We start from the raw sequence: 19232 nt of genomic DNA, 5'->3' as shown, positions 1-19232 counted from the left end.
GAGAAGGGGACGACAGAGAATGAGATGGCTGGATGGCATCACCGACTTGATGCACATGAGTTTGAGTGAAGTCCAGGAGTTGGTAATGGACAGGGAGCTTTTCACTTAGCTGGGTTTATGGCTTTATATAAACATCCTCTGAAATTATGGCTTCTTTTTGTTGTTTTACATGCTATGTGCTTAGTCACTCAGTTGCGTCCGACTCTTTGCGACCCCATGGACTGTAGCCTACCAGGCTCCTCCGTCCATGGGATTCTCCAGGCAGGAATACTGGAGTGGGTTGCCGTGCCCCCCACTCCTTCAGGGAATCTTCCCAACCCAGGGATCCAACCCAGGTCTCCCGCATTGCAGACAGATTCTTTACCATCTCAGCCACAATTTCTGACGTGTCAAGGTAAAACCCTGAAAACTGTTTTTTTTTAATTCAACATTGTATTTTTGTTAATACATAGTGGCTTTTTCCCCTTTTCAATTTGCTATTAAAATATTCTTACAAGGCTGAGTCGGTGGACACGTGGATGTACCTGGAGAAGGATTCCTCCCGAGAGAGCATGGAAGCTCCATGCTCTGTTCTCACATACTGTGCCCTATGCATCTCGTCCATCTGGGTGTTCATTTGTATCCTTTAGCATATCCTTTTATAATAAACTAGTGAAAATAAATCGCATGTGTTATTGTTATGGCTGGAGAAAGTAAGAAATCCAGCCACTATAAAAGAGTTATACCATAGTTGTTGGTATATATACAGATTATATATTATATGTGTATTATGTATATATGTTTTTTTCCTTAGGGAAAACATAATCTAAACATTTCACCTTGTTACTGATTTTATTGATGTCCGGTGAGACTCAAATGTAGTTAAATAGACAAGGGCTTTTGCCTGGGTCAGCACTTCAGAAGTTTTAAGGAGAAAAACAGTGAAACCAGAATTAGATTATAAAACTAAAAGTTAAATCAATGATTTAGGTAAGATAGAGTGCAGAAAGTATGCAATAGCAACACGATGACTTTGGAGCCCATCTGATTTGCCTCAAGATTTAGCGTCTTGATACGGTACTTGTGGTTTTGTTTTGACCTTTTCTTTTTTTTTTGTAAAAGGGTTAGAGATCAGGAAAATGAAAATGAAGAATAAAAAATACTCCTGTTTTTACTACTAGTTTGTTCAGTAAAAAAGTTGCTCACAGACAAACTTATGTAATAGGCAGTCATTCAATAAAGAATCTTATAAATGTGTATAACATTTTGTAATTTGAATAATCTCTAAGATGAAACACTGTAAAACTAACCAAATTTGTATGATATAAAGAGGAAGTGGCAAAACCTCAGATTTAGTTTTGACTTTGGAGTAAGGTCTTTAGCTGATTCTTGTTAAAACCTGGATGGAACTTTTGAGTTTAATAGCTAGTTCAAAAAACAAGTTATCTATCATATCTTCAGCATATCAGTTAAGCATAGATAGACCTCAGATGCATCCTTCCAGTAGATTTTGGGTTTCAGGAGTTCTACATTCCTTCCTTCCTCAAAAGGGTAGGCACTTTATCTGTGTTGATTTCTGAGGTATCCTTAGTACCTGGAACAGTGCTTGGCACACAGTAGGCACCAGGTAAATATCTGTTACCCTGCCAACTCTTGGAATGCCAGCTAAAAACTTTGATGAAGCTTCTGTATTTAGAGAACTTAGGACAGAAACACCTGCTCTTTCTTGTGCTGATTCTTTCAAATGTCAACAAAAGTAGCTGAAGAAGAAGTAACAGAACTCAAGTCTCTGAGTGGCAGTAGAGGAACCAGATTGTGTTGTGACTATCAATGGCTGAAAAAGCCAAATCATGAGGAACTGTTATTCCCCGATGGCTCAGCAGTAAAGAATCTGCCTGCAATGCAGGAGACACAGGAAATGTGGGTTTGATCCCTGGGTCGGGAAGATCCCCTGGAGGAGGAAATGGGAACCCACTCTAATATTCTTGCCTGGAAAATCCCATAGACAGAGGAACCTAGTGGGTTATAGTCTATGGGTCACAAAGGGTCAGACATGACTGAGCAGCTGAGCACTGGACATAGACTAAATGTGATAATGTCCCAAGAATCAATTCTACAAATATTTAAATGTCCCTACAATTCCAAAAATTAGACTTTCCTTTTACCTTAACTTCTATGCAAGCTTTCCCTAAGCCATTCCAAAAAGTGGAAACAGGACACAGAACTCAAGACTTCTGAGCTATAAAAGCACTACCCAGACTGAGTCAGAAAGATGCCTGGGCACTAGGTTTGGAGTAAGTTGTTCTTGGAGAATAAAACTGATAAAAGTGAGTTTCTCAGTGCAGTGTTAATTGGCATCTAGGCTTCTATAGCCTATAGCTAAAAGGACTATTAACTATGTCCTCAAGCCTGGCATATGATTCGTTCTAATAGCCTAACTCAAGCCCTCTCCCATGGGTGTACATTTTGGAGACAAGATGTTTATATAATGCTAACTCAGATATGCAGATGACACCACCCTTATGGCAGAAAGTGAAGAGGAACTAAAAAGCCTGTTTATGAGAATGAAAGAGGAGAGTGAAAAAGTTGGCTTAAAGCTCAGCATTCAGAAAACTAAGATCATGGCATCCAGTCCCATCACTTCATGGGAAATAGATGGGGAAACAGTGGGAACAGTGTCAGACTTCATTTTTTTGGGCTCCAAAATCACTGCAGATGGTGACTGCAGCCATGAAATTAAAAGATGCTTACTCCTTGGAAGGAAAGTTATGACCAAACTAGATAGCATATTGAAAAGCAGAGACATTACTTTGCCAACAAAGGTCCATCTAGTCAAGGCTATGGTTTTTCCAGTGGTCATGTTTGGATGTGGGAGTTGGACTGTGAAGAAAGCTGAGTGCCGAAGAATTGATGCTTTTGAACTGTGGTGTTGGAGAAGACTCCTGAGAGTCCTTGGACTGCAAGGAGATCCAACCAGTCCATCCTAAAGGAGATCAGCCCTGGGTGTTCATTGGAAGGACTGATGTTGAAGCTGAAACTCCAATACTTTGGCCACCTCATGCGAAGAGTTGACTCATTGGAAAGGACCCTGATGCTGGGAGGGACTGGGGGCAGGAGGAGAAGGGGACAACAGAGGATGAGATGGCTGGATGGCATCACCGACTCGATGGACGTGAGTTTGAGTGAACTCTGGGAGTTGGTGATGGACAGGGAGGCCTGGTGTGCTGCGATTCATGGGGTCGCAAAGAGTCAGACACGACTGAGCGACTGAACTGAGTCGCTGAACTGAACATGATAAAATTCCTAGAAAAGCCTTAGAAATTTCATTTCATATGTTGCCTCAGTAATTGGTTAAGGGTCTTCTTTTTACATAATAGCCTTTGTCGAATGAAAAACTGCTATTAAAAAAGCTTAAGCCCAATATTTGCCATAGTGAATGTAATTGTTTTAGAGGCAAAAGGAGATTGTCCCTGAGGGCAGTTGAAACCGTATTTAGAAGCCTTCAAACCCAGGCAGTGATCTCAGAGAAATTCAGGAGCATCTCCCTGAATCTTTCTTCTCAACCACTTTAATTTAACTCATACAACCATGTTGTGTCAAAAACTAGAGTATGAAGGAAATGATCACTTTTCTTGTTTGTCCAAAATTCCTCTGCTAACTTTGGAAGGTGGTAAGCAGGAAAAGTGGTAAATTCCCTCTGTTATAGGGAGTTTAGCCTGTGTGAATGTAGAGGGTTCCTGAAAGTAATATTGGAGGAATCTGAAAAAGAGCAGTTTGTCTCTTCCACTCTTGGAAAGGGAAATAAGAGAGCGTAGTATCAGTCCCTCTGAGGGAAGGTGATCAATGGGAGGCCATGGCTAAGGAGCCAGCTGGTGCCCGGATATTGCTCTAGGTGATGTTCTATAAAGGGTAGAGCGCGGAGGGCTAGAGGTCAGACACTTCCTCCATTTTGACAAGAGCTGTTCCATTGTTTCCTCTTTTAGGCCTTACTCCCGATGTGCTTGCAGGCACTGTATCATTCTGTCTCTTTCTCAGCATGTTCTCATCTTCTCATTTCACTGTTGTTTCAGGCATACTTTGGAGACATTGTGGGTTTGGTTCCAGGCTGCCACAATAAAATGAATGCTGCAATAACGTGAGTCACATGAACTTTGGGGTTTCCTATTGCCTATAAAAGTGATATTTACAGTATAGTCTGTTAAATGTGCAATGTGTACAAATGTACATTATGTCTGTAAAACAATTTACATGTCTTAATTAAAAAATACTTTATTGCTAAAAAGTGCTAACCATCATCTGGCAATGCAGGGTTTCCACAGACCTTCAATTTGTAAAAAGCACAGTTATCTGCAGAGCACAATAAAACCAAGTGCAGTAAAACTAGGTATTTTTGTACATGCTAGCAATTTGGTGTTGGCAAGCTACCTGCTTGCTCCACACATTATTTGTTCAGTGTGATTTTAATGTGTACGTTACTGATCATGACCTAGGAGCGTCATGTGAGTGAAAGATGGAATAACGTGGGGCAGGGATCAACCATGACTGAGGTACAGAAGGGTAAAGAGCAGAACGTTTAATCATAGTCTGGAGTCCAAAGGTCTGTCACATTGCTCAATCAGCTTCACACCAGAATCATCTGGGGGATAAAACTTTTTTAAATTGAAGCATAATTTACATACAATATTATGTTAATTTCAGGTGTATAACAAAATGATTTGACATTTCTATGCATTGCAAAATGATCACTTGGGGAATGTAATTTTTAAAAATATAGATGCTAGGGCCCCTGTCAGACTTACTAAATCAACATCACTGGGATTGTGTCCATTCTTTTCCCCCCAGATTCTGCAGATGATTCTAATGCAAATTTCTGAAAGTGACACATTTAGGGAACAAACTCGAAATTATAAATCTGTTTCAAGGGCAGGCAGGAATATTTGTCTTAGAGGAAGGCAGAAAAAATTTCCAGAGTCTCAGTCCTCTATGGAGAGAAATGTGTTCTTATTATGGGAAAAAGGGTACACTGAGTCTGGGAACTTCCTTTGGAAATCCATCTCAATAGAATTTTTACTATCAGGACATATTTCTCACATGAAATCCATTTCTTTTTGGTTTGTGGACAAAAGCAAAACAAAATAAAACTGACCCCTGTCTTCATTTCTCATATATTTACACTATTTCCTCACTGTAGGGCCATTATCAGATTCCAGTCAAAAAATTCATATTATGGGTAAAACTGGATGAAGTACTTTTCTGATATATTCAGTAACTCAGCCAATACATTTACTGTATTGTGGATAATGTAACAAAACCTCAGTGCTTTCATTTCATCATCTCTTAAAGCTTCTAAAGTTTTTTAGAAACTCATAATTTCCTCTTATATTTCTTCAGGGATGTTATTTTCTAAAATATGGCTTTTTACTAATCTTTTATAGTTTGTGCATTTGGTGTCTTATTTAAGGAATCCTAACCTGTATCAAGGTCATCATGATATTCACCTACATTTTCTTTTAAAAGTTAAATGTCTTTGAAAATTGTTCTTTGCACCATTTTCCAAATTCTTATATGTTATTGGAGCCCCACTCTAGATTCCAAGTGTAGAAAGTTCCTGCCCAGCACAGAGAAGAATGTTTCTGTAGTTCTTGCTACAGAGTCAAGATCCAAAAATCCTCAACCCAGAATAAAATAAACTAGGAATGTACAGAGATAAAAATCTATCAAATGTGGTAAAAGAAGATAGCAGAGTAGTATGAGCTAATGGAAATATTAATTATCTTAGAGTTAATGTGTATTTCCCCTAGAGAAATGCCTCTCCTACTTTGGCTCAGACGGTAAAGTGTCTGTCTATAATGCGGGAGACCCAGGTTCAAGACCTGGGTTGGGAAGATCCCCTGGAGAAGGAAATGGCAATCCACCCCAGCACTATTGCCTGGAAAATCCCATGGACAGAGGAGCCTGGTAGGCTACAGTCTATGGGGTCGCAAAGAGTCAGACATGACTGAGCGACTTCACTTTCATTTTCCCCTAGAGATACCTGAGAGATGAGATCTTAAGCCTTAAGAAGGCTGAGCAAATGAAGGGCATGTGGACTAATGACTGGTAATCATGCTGTGGTTATGCTTACTGCATGTTTGTCAGACGTCTAGCCGAGGTATGCTTATCATGTGTTTGCCAATATGTCTAGCAGGGCCTTTAAGATGTCCTTGAGTAAAAGTCATTGTACAGCTCCACGTCAGCTCTAGTAAAAAACCAACTACCTCGAAGAAAGTAATCTTTTGATGAAATTCCTGGAAGACATCTCATATGTGAACCCCTATTACATATGCAACTACTCCCTCAGGTTCTTGGCTCAACTTTGGAACTGGCTGCTGGATTTGGGGCTCCAGCTCTTGCACTGCTTTGTTGTTGTTGAGCTCAGTCGTGTCCGACTTTTTCAACCCTACGGACTGCAGCCCACCAGGCTCCTCTGTCCATGGGATTCTCCAGGCAAGAATACTGGAGTGGGTTGCCATTTCCTCCTCCAGGGAATCTTCCTGACTCAGGGATCAAACCCACATCTCCTGCATTGCAGGCGGATTTTTTTTGTCACTGAGCTGCCAGGAAAGCCCACACTGCTTTATGAATGTCTATCATCTAGTGTCTTCCGCCTGCCTCCAGGATTGTGTCAGCCAGTTTTGTCTACTGTGATTGACTTGGCTCACTTGTATCCTTTGCCCTAGCTAATCAGAATCATTCGGCCTCCATGTAGGTTACTTAAATCCATCTCAAGCTGATGAGAATAAGCTTCTGGCCCAAATTTCCCAACTGTTACCAGGTGGGAACCAGGACTTGCATTAAGAAAGCCAAACCTTTAGGATACTCTCCACATACTCACAGAGAAGGCAATGCTAACCCACTCCAGTACTCTTGCCTGGAAAATCCCATGGATGGAGGAGCCTGGTAGGCTGCAGTCCATGACATTGCTAAGAGTAGGACAGGACTGAGCGACTTCACTGTCAATTTTCACTTTCCTGCATTGGAGAAGGAAATGGCAACCCACTCCAGTGTTCTTGCCTGGAGAATCCCAGGGACGGGGGAGCCTGGTGAGCTGCCGTCTATGGGGTCACACAGAGTCGGCACGACTGAAGTGACTTAGCAGCAGCAGCAGCAGCCACATACTTAAATGATCTAATTGACAATTGTCCCAACAAAGAGGCATCTCTACTGATATAAACAGTCCCTTTTCAAAGGTGTGACTTGTGTTAGGCCACCTTGTGCAGAATAGCACCACTCTTTGTGGGAGGCACCCTCTCATCAAGTGAATCTGATAGTTCGGTGGCCCCAGAGGGTGATTCTGCTCCTCGCCAGGAGCAGCTTTCCCTACCGTCCACTGTAAGAAATGTTACTGCTGTCCTCGTGACCTTGCCTAGAGGAATGGCCAGACAGAGCAAAACATGACATTTTCTTTTTCCTTTCAATCACAATCTTTTTCTTTTCTGATTATAGTAAGACAGTATGTGTGCACATTTAAAAAAAAATGCAGTCAATACCAAAATGTATATAGTAGAAAACAAAAAGTATTCAGTAATGCCAACAGAAATAATCTTAATGTATGCAGAAAATGTTTACATATGTATATATGCACTCAAAAGCACATATATATTTATTAAAATGAAGAATTTTATAACCTCTTTTTTAACTCAAAATATTGAGAATAAATACTTTTTCATTTCAACTCAATCCTTTTTTTTTTTAACTGTGCTATAGTATTCTATATATGTGTATCATCGTTCATTTACTTAATTCTCTAATGGGAATTTCAGTAACTTTCATGAATATTTTCTTTGTTTTTTTAGTAGTTACCATTAAATTATTAACATATGAATTTAAGTAAGCTTAACAAACGAAAAAAACGACCAAAAACCCAGAGTCTGAAATTAATCTCTGGACCTTTCCTGGACAAGAAAAGAAATTTTAAACACTTTACTACTGAACACAGTTCACCTGTCACTCTACCATTTTCCTTGTAAATATTGCTTAGAGTTTTAATTTTGCCTCTTTGAAAAACAGAATAATTCAACTCTTTGAAGTTTAGAAAATATGTTACCCATACATTACTACTTTCTATGCTCTCTAGTCTTCCTGAATCTAACTCCCACCCACTCCCTCCCCCACACCCTCTGGACTGTGGAAGTGGCAGGTACGTGCAGAGGCTCCAGAGTCAGACTGCCTGGATCAGACCCTCGGTTCTGCCACTTGAAAGCTGAAAGGTGTGTGGCTTTGGATAAGTGACTTAACTTTCCCGTGCTTCAGTTTTCTTGTCCATAAAATCAGGGTAATTATAGTAACTAGCTTATCAAATTGCTGTGAGAATTAAATTGATGCCTTTGAATAGCACCTTTGCACTAGTAAATGGCCAATAATTATTTGCTAATATTATAATTGTGGGCTTTCTAGGTGGCTCACTGGTAAAGAATCTGCCTGCCAATGCAAGAGATGTAGGTTCTATCCCTGGGTCAGGAAGATTCCCCTGGAGTAGGAAGTGGCAACCCACTCCAGGATTCTTGCCTAGAAAATCCCATGGAGAGAGGAGCCTGGTGGGTTACAGTTCATGGGGTTGCAAAGAGTCAGACATGACTGAGCGACAAAGCATACAATATTATAATTGTTAGTTTCCTATAGTAGGTTCTTTCCACGAAGGGTCTTTTAGTTCCATACCTACCTCTACCATTATATTTTATATTTTCATACATTTTCATGTTTCATTCTTTCATTTCAGCTTGAACTCCTTTCAGCATATCTTATAGTACAAGTCTAATGGTGATGAACTCCCTCAGCTTCTGTTTGGGAAAGTCCATCTCTCCGTTCCTGAAAGACAACCTTGCTAGGTAAAGTATTCTTGGCAGATTTTTTTTAGTTCTTGTACTTTTGAATATATTATCTTACTCTCCTCTGGCCTGCAAGTTTTCTGCTGAGAAATCTTGGTCATCGCCTTCTGCTGGTTCCCTTTATGTGTGAGATTTTTTTTTCCTCTTGCTGCTTTTAAAATACTCTCTTCGTCTTTGGTTTTAGATAGTTATATCATACCTTGGATAAAATCATTTGGGGTTGAAATTTTGGGATTTATTAGCTTCACTGGGCTTCCCAGTTGGCTCTAATGGTAAAGAACCCACCTGCCAATGCAGGAGATAAAAGAGACATGGATGATCCCTGGGTCGGCAGGATCCCCTGGAGAAGGGCATGGCAACCCACTCCAGTATTCTTGCCTGGAGAATCCCATGGACAGAGGAGCCTGGTGGGCTACAGTCCATAGGGGTCGCAGAGTCGGACATGACTGAAGTGACTTAGCACGCGTGCCTTAGCTTCCTTGAACTTGGACATCCAAACGTATCCTCAGATTTGGGAAGTTCTCAGTTACTGTTTCTTTAAGTAAACTTTCTGCTCCTTTCTCCCTTTCTTTTCCTTCTGGACTCCAGTTATGTGTAGATTGTTTCTTTTGATGGTATCTCATAATTCACATAGACTGTCTTCATTCTTTTCATTCTTTTTTCCTTTTGCTTCTCTGATCAGATAATTTCAAACGACTTGTTTCTTGATTGACTGAGTCTATTTCAGCTCAGTTGAAACTGTTGAATTCTTCAAGCACTGTATTCTTCAGTGCTAAGGTTTCTGTTTTTATTTGTGGCTTCTATTTCTTTGTTTAACTTCTCATTTTCTTCATGCATTGTATTCCTAGTTTCATTTAATTGTCTCTCTTTTCTTTTAGTTCACTAAATTTCCAATATTTTCATTTTTTAAATTATGAAAGTATGATAACACATTTATAGGAAACTTGGAAAATACAGAACAAGGTTACATATAGTTCCACTATATATTACAATTATTTTTAAAAGTAACTAAATTAAGATTTTTAGTTGGAGTTTCAATATCAAATTCACAAAAATTACTAGAATGTATATACAGAGAAGTAGAAGAATATAGTAGGCCTGAAAAGCACTATGAACCAATTCAACATAATTAAGATCTAAATTTCTTTAAGAGGATTATTATGAATTATTTGTCAGTTCATAGATCTCCATGTCTTTAAGGTCAGTCATTGCACTTTTAATAGCTTTCTTTGATGGAGTCATGTTTCTTTGATTATTGATCCCTCGGGCCTTATATCGGTGCCTATGAATTTGAGGAAGCAGTCATCTCTTCCAGTCTTTACAAACTGTCTTTGCCAGGCAGAAATCTTTCACCAGTCAGCCTATCCAGAGATTCTAGGCAGATTGTGTGGTGTGTCTAAGGGCAGGCTTGCTACTGTATTCCTTGGGCAGGCAGGTCTGCTGCCTGCGTCAGCGTGTAAGAAGGCTTGGTATTTGGGTAAATAGGGGTCAGCTTGGTGCCTGGGTCCACAGTGGCTCACTGGGCAGGCCTGGTGCTTGAGTCCACACTGATGAACCTGAGACTGGGTCGTTATGGGCAGACCTGGATCTTGGGTCCACGGGAGCCAACCAGGTGCAAAGGGCCAGTGGGGTAGGCCCATCACCTTAATCTGTGTGGGTCTAGCTGGTACTAGGGTAGACTGGGAGCCTGACTGCATAGGAGCTGGCCTGAAGGCTGGGACCACAGGGCTACCCTGGCACGAGGACAAGCCTGGAGCATGGGGATGCAGGAGTCATCCTGTCACCTGGGGCCTTAGGGGCCAGCCTGGAAGTTGTGTCTGTGGGTCCAGACTGGTGTGGTATGGACTGCAAGCATGAACCTATGGGAACCAGCCTTGAGGGTAGGGCCTCAGGGGCTGGCCTAGTGATGGAGAAGGCTAGGAGCCTGGGCCTGTAGCAGCCTATCTGGAGTCTGCACCCACAGGGGCCAGTGTGGCATGAGATGGCATGGGATCCTGGGATTATGGGAGCTGGCCTGATGGTGGGTTGGATCAAAAACCTGTCCTTGGTAGTTGGCCTGGTGCTGGCCCAGCCAGGAGCCAGGGTTTATGGAAACTCTTTGGAAGCCAGAGGCCACTGGAGCCACCCAGGGCCATAGGAGGTGGCTGGTGCTGGTATGTGCCAAGAGGCTGGATTAGCAGGATCCTGCCAGGAGCCTGGTCCGTGGAAGCCCTCTGGGACTTCTGGAGCTGGCTGGCACGAAGGTGGTCTAGGGCCCTGGGTTTGCAGTTCCTCTGGGAACCTGGAACCATGAGAGTCCTCTGGTGCCACTGGGGCCTGCAGACCCTGGAGTGAGCTGCAGCCTATGTTCAAGGGAGCCTACAGAAAGCCGCCTAAAGGCTGAAGGAGTTAGCTGGGTTCTGGGGAGGGTGGCTCTGGGGTCCACAGTGAAATTGCCTGCTCACTACTTCACTGTCTTTCTCCCTTGGGGAGGTTGTCTGTCTTGACCCAGGCAGTCTAGATTTGGAGAAGGTGTGACGGGAATAATGTGAAACTATCATTCCTACCCTCCTCAATGCATTTTTTTCTTATTTCTGTGTTTCGCTCAGATTCTCTAATTCATCACCCAGACTCTTGTGAAGGTATTTTTATATGTGGATAGTTGTTCAAATTGATATTTCCAGGAGGAAATCAGTGGTAGAAATTTCTATGCTGCCATTTTGCTGATGTCATTCCCCTCCTGGATCAGGTTTTTTGATCCACTCTGAGAATCTCTGTCTTTTAGTTGACGCATTCAAACTGCTGACATTCAGAGTGATTATTGATGTAGTTGGACTAATAGCTACCACTTTTATTACTACGATTGACCCTGGACAATGCTAGCTTCAACTGCATGGGTCCACTTATACATGGGTATTTTTCAATAGTAAATACTACAGTATTACATGGTCTGTTGAATCCACAGATGCTGAGGGCCTACAAGTCACGCGCAGATCAACTCCCATTGTTGTTCAAGGGTCAATCGTATTTTCTGTTTGCTGCCCTTCTTTTCCACCATTTATAGCTTTAATTGACCATTTTGTATTATTCCTTTTTATCTGCTCTCAGCATATTAGTTATATTTGTTTTATTTTTTTCAGTGTTTGTCCTAAAAATTTCAATATATGGATACATTTGGATTTACTAACCCAAATCCACTTTCAGATAACACTATATACTTCTTCATGAGTAGTGAAAGTACCCTATAATAACAAAATAATCCTAATTTCTCTCTTCTGTCTCTTACACCCTTGCTCATTCATTTTATTTATATATAAGCATACACACACACATATATATAGCTATATGTAGTTGAGTACTGTGTTGCTATTATCTGTTAAATCTGTAAGAATACAAAAATAAAAATTTTAATTTTCCTTCACTTATTCCTTCTCCAATGCTCTTCCTTTATATAGATAAGAGTTTCTGACATGTATCATTTTTGTTCTCTCAAAAGCACCTCTTGCAAGGCAGGTCTACTGACAACAGATTCCCTTAATTTTTGCTTGAGAAAGTCTATTTATGCTTCACTTTTGATGAAAGTGAAAGAAGAGAGTTAAAAAGTTGACTTAAAGCTCAACATTCAGAAAACTAAGATCATGGCATCCGGTCCCATCACTTCATGGCAGATATATGGGGAAACAGTGGAAACAGTGGCTGACTTTATTTTTCTGGACTCCAAAATCACTGCAGATGGTGATTGCAGCCATGAAATTAAAAGATGCTTACTCCTTGGAAGGAAAGTTATGACCAACCTAGATAGCATATTGAAAAGCAGAGATATTACTTTGCCAACAAAGGTCCATCTAGTCAAGGCTATGGTTTTTCCAGTGGTCATGTATAGATGTGAGAGTTGGACTGTGAAGAAAGCTGAGCGCCAAAGAATTGATGCTTTTGAACTGTGGTGTTGGAGAAGACTCTTGAGAGTCCCTTGGACTGCAAGGAGATCCAACCAGTCCATCCTAAAGGAGATCAGTCCTGGGTGTTCATTGGAAGGACTGATGTTGAAGCTGAAACTTCAATACTTTGGCCACCTGATGTGAAGAGCTGACATATTGGAAAAGACCCTGATGCTGGGAGGGATTGAGGGCAGAAGGAGAAGGGGACGACAGAGGATGAGATGGTTGGAGGCATCACTGACTCAATGGACCTGGGTTTGGGTGGACTCCGGGAGATGGTGATGGACAGGGAGGCCTGGTGTGCTGCAGTTCATGGGATCGCAAAGAGTCGGACATGACTGAGCGACTGAACTGAACTGAACTTTGAAGGATAATTTTGCAGAATGTGGAATTCTAAGTTGGTGAGGGTTTTATTTTCTCTCAGCACTTTTTACTCCACGGTGAAATGTTTTCTTACTTAAATGGCTTCTGAGAATAAGTTAGTTGTAATTCTTATCTTTGCTCCTCTATAGATGAGATTCCCCCAGCCTCATCCCTCTAGCTTCGTTCAGGAGTTTTTCTATATGTTTAATTTTCTGTACTTTGAAAATGACATGCCTAGGTGTAGTTTTTTTTGGAAGCTTTAATTCTGCTTGGTGTTCTCTGAGCTTCCTGGATCTGTAGTTTGGTGTCTCACATTAATTTGAGGGAAATTCTTAGTCATTATTGCTTTGCATATTTCTTCTTTTTTGTTTGTTTGCTGTTGTTGTCCTCCTTTTGGTATTCCCTTATGCACAGGTACACCTTTTGTAGTTGTCTCACAATTCTTGGATATTCTGGGGGGTTTTTCTTCAGACTTTTTCTCTTTGTTTTTCAGTTTTGAAGATTTCTGTTAAGATATCCTCAAGCTCAGAGGTTCTTTCTTCAGCTGTCTAGTCTACTAATAAGTCCATCAAAGGCATTATTCTTTTATCTTTCAGTGTTTTTTTATCTCTAGGATTTCTTTTCAGTTCTTTCTTAAAATTTCCATCTCTTTGCTTATATGCTGTCTACTTTATTCACTAGACTCTTAGCATATTAATAATAGTTGTTTAAATCATAAGTCTGATAATTCCAACATCCCTGCTATGTCTAAGACATGTTTTTAAGGCTTGCTCTGTTTCTTATGCCTTTTTCTTTCTTTTTTTTTTTTTGCTTTTTGTATGTCTTGTTATATATATATAGGGCTTCCCTGGTGACTCAGATGGTAAAGAATCTATCTACAATGCAGGAGACCCAGGTTTGATCCCTGGGTTGGGAAGATCCCCTGGAGGAGGGAATGGCAACCCACTTCAGTATTCTTGCCTAGAGAATTCCATGGAAGAGGAGCCTGGCAGACTACAGTCTGTGGGGTCACAAAGAGTCAGACATGACTGAGAGAATCTCAGGAACCAAGCATGATGCACTGGATAAAAGGAACTGCTATAAATAGGCCTTTAGTGATGTAGTGGAAAAATGGGGGGACTGGGGGAGGAAGGGAAGTGCTCTATAGTCCTAAGATTAGGTCTCAGTCTTTTAGTGAGCCTGTGCCTCTGGATTGTGAACTTCACATGTGCTTCTCAGTCCCCTCACCCATACCCTGAAATGGAACAGGATGACTTCGGGGGCAGGGGTGGGGGTGGGCTGGAGGGCGGACCCTGAACTGGTTATTTCTCTTTCCCAGGCCAGTTAGGCTCTGATAAAACCCCATCTGGTTCCATTCTGGTTAAACAGTTTCTCCTGAAGGCAGACCTTGTTAAGAAGAACTGAATGTTCTGATTTATTTCAAAATCGTTCCTGCAGAATAGTTCCAGTAGAAGCATGGTGGGAAAACAGGTTGTGGTGGGATTTTTCTTCAGTATTCACTGTGAGAGCCTGGAGGAGATCCAGAAGGTAAAACTCATGACTGTGTGGAAGCCCTCAATGACGGGATTCCTCTTGAGTTTTCAGAGTTCTCCACACTGAGCCTCCAGCAATTTGTAAATCACAGTTCAGGTTTCCCTACTTCAACACTGGTTCCCACAGAGGTTGCTGCTCCAGTACGCTCTGATTCTCTGTGTTTGCCTGTTGGTTTCTCCAATTTGTGTAGCAGCATTTTGCCCTGTGGCTTCATTTCTCTTTGGATCTAAGAAGATTTGTTGACTTTTGTTTTACTTATTGTTAGGCTGGAGTGGCAACTTCCAAGCTTCTTATATGCTGGACTGGAAACTGACATCTCTTTTTACCTGTTCATCTCAAAAGTATGAAAAGTCTCAGTGATTCTTTGTGAATCTTTGCTAGGCCTCTTTCTTCTAGCAGTTTCTCATCTGTTTCCCTTGTTTGCCCTATTATTTTACTGGGGCTTTCAGAAATTATATGTCAGTAGACTTCATATTCTATCTACAGAATGTCCCTTGGACAAAAATATGGAAAACTTAAGAACTGGAATGGCTTGATCGGTTCTACCCTTTCTAATAAGATTTCCCAATCTGTCATCCAGTCACCCTATCCACTTCCTTTTGGTTCTTTATGACCCCTCTTCCATTCCAAAAAATAACCCCAAAATCCTCACTAGTTTATCTTAACAGGTGTTTATTTTTTCTTTTTACCATACTCATGGTTTTGCACAGTTTTATGGAACCTAGTTGTACGTTTTGTGATAAGTACTTTGTTTTAAATACTTCTGGCTTTATCTCTGGCTTTACATCTTTTGTTGCTAGAGTGATAATATCTGCTGAATTGTGTCTTCAAATAAATGTCTCTTTGTACGTGGCTTAGGTGTGGTTTTTATGAACTAATCGTTGTAGAAAGAGGAAGGATTGACCTGATGAATTTAAATCAATCTGAGACCATTTCTCTCAGTGAAAGGGGTTCAGTTTCTTTCAGTGCTAGGAGTTCAACCAGCTTCTAGACAAGCATGATAGAAAAGTTGACATCTGACTGAAAGACTGAAAATTCTGAGGAAGGAGGAATAGGGAAATAGATATTGAGTAATTAAGAAATACCCAGAACCCTTACATGGTTATTTCAAAAGCGGTTAAGATGCCACTTTTATGTCATTCTTCTGATACCCTAGTCCAACAAAATCTGTCCCACCACCTGTTTTTATAAGATTTTACTGAAACACAGCCATACTTATAATAAGTATTGTATATGGCTGCTTTCACACCACATTGGAGAACTGAGTAGTTGTGGCAGAGACCCTATGGCCTGCAAACCCTAAAGCCTTTATGATTTGATCCTTTCAGAAAGCTTGCTGACCCTTGCCCTGAAAGATTAAATCTAAACTCATCCTGGATTTCAAAGCCTTCTATCATCTTTCATCACTCTACTGATCTTATTTAATCGGCATTATTCACTGTATACAACCTCTAATCCAATCAGATTAATTTATTTACCTACCCCCGAAAGTGTGTGTTCATTCCCCACTTTTCTCTTTTGTCTCTGGCCTTTCCAGTTTGGAACGTTCTCCTTCAATCTTACATATCTTTGAAGGCCCGTCTCAAGTTCCTGAAGTTTTCTTTGTTAGCTCTGCCCACGCTAGAACCTTGTTTGCTGCATTTATTGCCTCTATCACACTATGAGGCATTTTGAGTCTGTATACGTTTTATAAATATATAAACACATATCTGTCCAATTGAATGCAAAACTCCTGGATATTAAAGTCTTGGTAATATAATATTTTGGTGTGTCTTTTTATAGAAATCCAAGCAATGCTGAACAAAGAGAAGGCACTTAACTGATATTGTCAAACTCTGCCTCCCACACATCCAGTATTAGTCTGTTTCTCTACACCCCTCTCCCATTCTAATTTGAGCTTCACGTCTTCTCATCTGGCTTAATGCTACAGTCTCCCAAGTGCCCCTGCTCCTTCTGGCCCCTACAGTCATCTCCCCAGATGGCAAACAGACTGTGGTGGTTGAGTCACTAAGTTGTGTTCGACTCTTTGTGACCCCATGGACTGTAGCCCGCCGGACTCCTCTGTCCATGCAATTTCCCAGGCAAGAATACTCGAGTGGGTTGCCATTTCCTTCTCTGGGAGATCTTCCCAACTCAGGGATTGAACCCGCATCTCCTGCAGTGCAGGTAGTCTCTTGCATTGCAGGCAGATTCTCTACCAACTACCTTCCAGGTCACAAATGTCTGTCTTTTCATAATTTGGGTCTCTCTCTCCTCCTTGCCTGACTGCCCAATCTGTACTGACTTCCCCTCACTTCCAGTATGTCACTTTAGCACCCAGTTTCACTTTCTTCATTGTCCTGATCTTGACAAAAATTGTCTTGTTTTCTTGTTTAGCCATTTCCCCTGTAAATACAGCTCAAGGAGCTTACCTGATTTGTTCATAGCTGTATCTTCAGCCCCTAGAACAATGCCTGGTGTATGAGGTGTTCAGTAGCTCTTTATGGAAAAAATAAAACCATTCATAGATTTATTTTCTTTTAAAATAGTAAAAAAGAACTTTTGTTCACTCTCATTAACATGCATTTACTAAGCACCTACTTTCATGGTATTACCATTTAGGGTTTTGCACAAACTGTTCTTAGGGGCGGTGTTAGTTTCCTAGAGATCATAACAAATTACCACAGACTGAATGGCTTATATAACCTTATTCTCTCACCATTCAGGAGGCCAGAAATATTGGCAGGACTGAATCCTTCTGGAGGCTCTGAGGGAAAATTCATCCCATGCCTCTTTCCTTGTCTGGTAATTGCTGGCGATCCTTGGCATCCTGTGAGTCATGGGTGCATCACTCCAATCTCTCCAATCTCTCCTTTCATCTTCACATTGCCTTTCCTCATGTGCTTCTCAGTGTCCTCCTCTGTCTCTTACAAGAACACTCGCATTGGATTTAGGGTTCACTCTAATACAGTAAAATCTAATCTTTATCTTTTATTATATCTCCTGTTACCTTCTTCCCAAGATCACATTCTGAGGTTCCCCATGAACATGAATTTTGAGAGGACACTATTTAGCCTGTTACTGGGGTTCATTTGACACAGAGACTAACAATCTACTCTTCCTGTAATTTAGTGCCCTTAGGTTGTTATTTGAGTGGCCAGCAATCACCTCCCTTCCCCAGAAAACCCCAATTTCTATTAGGAATTACTTCTTCCATTTTGTGAACAATCTTGGTAAAGATGTAAATCAATGTTTCTTGTCCCAGCATAACCAAGGAGCCACATTTGACCCAAAGGAAGACAAATGGACTCCTAGGATATTTATTTTTACAAAGGGATCTTTCTTTATATTTTGGCAACCTTTCAAGATAGAGTTTTTACTAAATGTCCTATGATAGTAACACTGGAAATCTGAATTGACAGAACACATTACACAATCTGGACTCCTAGAACTTCTCACCTGGAGAAGGGACACCAGGATGGGAAGTAAAGGGTGAGTATGCGTGGGAGCAGCAGCTCCTTGACAAGATCTGTAAGTTGTTGCTGCCTAGACTCCAGAGCCTGTCCCCATTCCTGTCTTGTGTCCAGGTCTGGCCCTCTAGCCCCCTGCCCATCCCATGAGTTCCTGGCTAGTACTCTCTGGAAGTCCCTGTTTGCTTGTTAGCCAAAATCCATTCCTATCATTTACAACCAAAGAAACTCAGGTGTTACTCTGAGATCCAGGTTTGTTCAGTGTTGGTGCAGTTTTCCATATTTAGCTCTGAATTCTGACATGCTGAGTTTACTACTACAGGAGATACTACCTTCAAAATGTCAATTTCAGCTCAAACCTACAAATTAGTGAAATTACGAGACAGTATCAGCATTATTATTAATTTATAATCCATCTTGTTACAAAAGGATTGCATTGTGTTAAATTATGCTACAAAGGTACACCAAAAAAAAGTACATTTAAAATAAGAAACAAAAAATGAGACGAGGGAAAAATAAGGATAGAAAAGTGAGATGGGGCCACAAGTGAGCCTAATCCATAAAATGGTTACCATGAAGGCCTATACAATAGAGAAAAGAAATAATAACCTGAGAGGGTCTACAAGCTACTGTTGTTGCTATGGTATTTGGCAACAATATTTTCCACTTGAAATAATACCTGCTCAACCCACATTTCTGTTAAAAGAACTTGAAATCTCTTTATAGAAAATGGGGCCATGAAATAGTCAACTTGCCAAATAGGAACTGCCAAATCCCAGAAAAGACAATGAATTTGCTTAAAGTCATTATGCTATCACTTTAAAGATGGTTAAAAAAAGTCCTAAAACATGAATTTTAATTAATTTATTTATATATGTTAATAATACTCAAAAAACCCCTTAGGCTATAGTGCCTTATTTTATTGTTTATTTTTAAATTTTTTAAATTAAAAAAGTTGTTATTGGGGTATGCTGCTGCTGCTGCTAAGTCGCTTCAGTCGTGTCCGACTCTGTGCGACCCCATAGACGGCAACCCACCAGGCTCCGCGGTCCCTGGGATTCTCCAGGCAAGAACACTGGAGTGGGCTGCCATTTCCTTCTCCAATGCATGAAAGTGAAAAGTGA

At 40.8% G+C, this 19232-nt stretch overlaps 1 long non-coding RNA gene across 2 annotated transcripts in view; it reads left to right on the top strand.

The window, feature by feature from the left end:
* Positions 1 to 19232, top strand: part of LOC107132241 (uncharacterized) — an 89720-nt gene that overhangs the window by 8504 nt on the left and 61984 nt on the right. The window contains exons 2-4 of one of the 2 annotated variants that reach the window (XR_003030655.2): positions 4050 to 4114; positions 8738 to 8846; positions 18061 to 18303. This is a non-coding gene — a long non-coding RNA (uncharacterized lncRNA). Of the gene's footprint in view, positions 1 to 4049; positions 4115 to 8737; positions 8847 to 18060; positions 18304 to 19232 lie in introns of those variants that run through there. The other variant, XR_009491532.1, reaches the window with a different exon arrangement.

The sequence above is a fragment of the Bos taurus genome, chromosome 2 (genome assembly GCF_002263795.3).
Source record: "Bos taurus isolate L1 Dominette 01449 registration number 42190680 breed Hereford chromosome 2, ARS-UCD2.0, whole genome shotgun sequence".
In the NCBI taxonomy this organism is placed as follows: Eukaryota; Metazoa; Chordata; class Mammalia; order Artiodactyla; family Bovidae; genus Bos; species Bos taurus.
Note: the sequence above shows the minus strand (reverse complement) of the source record. Positions and strands in the feature narration are given on the sequence as shown.